At 42.8% G+C, this 3577-nt stretch overlaps 1 non-coding gene across 1 annotated transcript; it reads right to left on the reverse strand.

Moving 5' to 3' along the window:
• Positions 1–3276: 3276 nt before the first annotated feature.
• LOC116531246 lies at positions 3277–3377 on the reverse strand. Its single transcript, XR_004260334.1, has one exon. It is a non-coding gene; the product is annotated as a small nucleolar RNA U13 (small nucleolar RNA).
• Between the last annotated feature and the right edge of the window lie 200 nt (positions 3378–3577).

The following is a 3577-nucleotide window of genomic DNA, read 5'->3' on the forward strand; positions in this document are numbered from 1 at the left end:
GGTTGGGTGCAATTGAGCTGGCAGAGTTACGGGGAGGGCATTCTTGAATGAAATTGTTAGTACAGAAGAAGGAAGACGAGGGGGGCCAGTAGGGGCACAGGGAGTAAGCAGTGGAAAGTCAAATGGAAAGGAAGAGAGAATGGAAAATGAAGATGGGCCCAGAGCTGTGCTGTCGAATGCAGTAGCAGTAAGCCCCATGTGGCTATGTAGCTAGTGCAAATTGAGATGGGCTGCTACAGTCGTTACTGAAGAAGAAGAAGAATGAAAAATTGCTCATTGATAATGTTTACATAACATGCATGTGAAATTACAAAATGAAAAATTGCTCATTGATAATGTTTACATAACATGCATGTGAAATTACAATATTTTTGATATATTGGGTTAAATAAAACATAGTATGAACGTTAATTTTATCTATTTAATTTTACTTATTTTAATGTGGCTATTAAAAAATTAAAAGTGCATATATGGCTGGATTTGAGGCTTGTGTTACATTTCTAACGGTTACTCTAGGGTATTTGCTGTCCATGAAATGAGTTACGAGGAATATAAGAATTTTGAAAATTTTGCTTTTCAAAGCGAAGTGAGGGTACATGTAAAAATTGAATTTATCTCACAAATTTATCCATTTGTACAGTTAATTTCACTGGCATGCTTTACACATCTGTTCTGTGCCAAAGACTGGGTACGATGCAGGCCACGCCCTTCAGGAACTTACGCTGTAACCGTGGATGAGGATGGGAGAGTCTCTGGTAGCTCACAGTATTTCATGGCCAACAAGAAAGCGTTTGACTGATTCTAATTCAGTGTCACCAGACTAGGGGCCCCCAAATGTATCTTCAAGTTAAGAAGAAACAATGTGATGCTAGGAAATCTAACTGGATTTGAATGTTTTTCTTCTTGCTGCTGCCAGGCTGCCTTTGAGTGCTTCAATGTCGCATGTGGACTTAGATGAAGGGCAGGCTTTCAGGAGCTGTATTAGCTGAATCTGTAAGGAGATAGTGCTTAGGAGGCCAAGGTCATAAGTTTGTTCCCCGTGTGGGTCACTTTACTCTGCTCTGATCCATGCCTCAGACTTGGCCCCTGTAAACCCGAGCCAGCTGTCTTGTAAATATGCTTTGAATCACTTGGGGAACAGGGCGAGAACATATGAAGGGAGCTGGGCAAATCTATCACCACTGATAGATTGGAGCAGCAACTGAAAACACATTCTCCATCAAAAGCAAGGACTCCTGGGAGGAGAGCCCACAAAACTTACATATCACCTCATACGGTGGACCCAACTAAAACCATCTTTTCCCTGCACATTTCTGCCTGAAGTCACTGACTAGGATGGAGCTTGTAGGGCAAAGCTTCTGGAGGTCATAGCTCCTGAATAGAGCAAGAACACAGGCGGCATTCACCAGCAATTCAGACTTCTGCTAAAGGTGATATTGCCAACAAGCACATAGGGTCTCCCCATCTGACTTACAGAGACTGTTTAGAATTGGAAATAAGGGCACCTATCTCTTGAGTGACCTGTCTGCTGGTAATATTTATATCCACATTCACACAGAAAGGTGGTATGTTTTAATTCCAAGCTGAGATTCAGCCCTATGCTCCTCACTGAAGCTTCGCTGACAGAAAGGCTGGTTTGGGATCTGCAGCTACACAAATAAATACTGAAGCAAGTCCTAACAGGAAGACCCTCACTACCCAATTTCTTCCAGATGGCAGTGATGGATGGCTCTATGTTTATGTTTACTTGGTTTCCCAGGTGACTGGTGTCCTGGTTTCCACTGGTCATGGTTTGATGAGCATTTCTTCGGAGATGTGAACTGCCTACCCCAACGGCCCAGCTCTTGGCCCAGCAGTGTACACCACGCTCAACATTGTCAAGAGGTCATTGTGCTTCTTGGATGGCTAGTTAACTCTTTACTCACCACTGCTTCCCTGACCCCCTTCTTGTACATTTCTAAAACTAGAAATACAAGATTCAAATCTAAATCATCATAAAGAACTGAATGTTGGGCAGAATAATGGCCTCCAAAGTATCCATGTCCTAATCCCCAGAACCTGTAAACATGTTACCTTTCATGACAGAAGGGAATTAAATTTGCAGATAAAATTAAGGTTGCTAATCGCCTGACCTTAAAATAGAGAAACCAGCCTGGATTATCCAGATGGGCCCAATGTAATCACAAATCTCCTTTAAAGGGGAAGAGGGAGGCAGGAAAGATGGTCAGAGTGATGAGATGTGAGAGAGACTGTCCCTGCTGAAGGAAGGGGGCCATGAGCCAGATTAGTGTCCCCTGGAAGCTCTAAAAGCCAAGAAAAGAATTATCTTGTAAGCCTCCAGAAAGGAACTCTGCCCTGCTGCGGCCTTGATCTTAGCCCAGTGAGATGCATGGTGAACTATGAACAGAAATGTAAGGTAATACATGTGCTTTGATTTGTGATAATTGCTCATAATAATTTGTTGTGGCCACAATAGAAAACAAATACACACCTAGACAGGTGGAACACTGCTTGGCCTCCACAAATGCTTAATGTAAGAAGTATTCCTCCACTTAGCACAACGTAACCTAGTGGAATACATTCTTCCTCAGGGCTGCTAGAGGCTGGAGTACACGCATGGCTTCCTACAAAGTTTAGGAAAGTGAGCCACGATGGAACCCTAATTGGAGAGAATATGGAATCCCTCGTCAAGTCCTCTTGCTACTATCTGAGTAGACAGAAAGCACATGGGCTTTGGCATCTGGCAGACATTGGTTCAAATCTTGGCACTACCGTTTAATGCCTGTGTGATCTTGAGTGAGTTAGCCTCCCGGATGCTCAGTTTCTCAAGGGGTACATCATGCTTACCTCATGGGGTTGTCGTTGTAAAGAGTAAATAAAATAAGATGTATACGTTACCGATCTCAGGGCTTGGGGGCAAGATAGAAATCCAACAAATCTTGTTATATTCTACCCTCTTTGTAATCATTTATCTGATCTCTCTTGCTGTCTCCAGTCTCATGATCCTGGACCGAGTTAGTTTCATCCTATCTCTGGCCAGGATGGTTTTAACAGCTCCTAAAGGGCAGGCTCCAGACTCCAATCTTTTTTCACAGCCTCTACAGCTATCTTTCTAAAACGTAGATTCTCTCCTAACACCTCTTCTGCTGTAAAACCTTCAGCAGCAACCTGTGGCCTATGAATTAAAAAGTCTAAAGTCATTTTAAAGGCTCGTGTGTATATTACTCATTTGTATTATTCTAAAGGAATATCTGAGAGTGGATAATTTTTTGTTTAGGTAAGACAGGTAATGTGCTGATGTAACAAGGTTCTAGGGTGGCATATGTCATACATGTGCATGAACAATCAATCATCACACTCTTGAACTACAAAAGAATTGGGTAACATAAAGAGGTTTATTTTGGCTCACAGTTCTGTAGGCTATACAGGAAGCTTAGCACCAGCATCTGCTTTATGTGAGGACCTCAGGAAGCTTCCACTCAAGGTGGAAGGCCAAGGGGGAGCAGGCATGTCACGTGCCAGAGAAGGACCAAGAGAGAAAAGGGGGAGGTCTTAGACTCTTCTAAACAACCAGATC

The sequence above is a fragment of the Sapajus apella genome, unplaced genomic scaffold (assembly GCF_009761245.1).
Source record: "Sapajus apella isolate SASKATOON/1434 unplaced genomic scaffold, GSC_monkey_1.0 scaffold69, whole genome shotgun sequence".
Classification (NCBI taxonomy): Eukaryota; Metazoa; Chordata; class Mammalia; order Primates; family Cebidae; genus Sapajus; species Sapajus apella.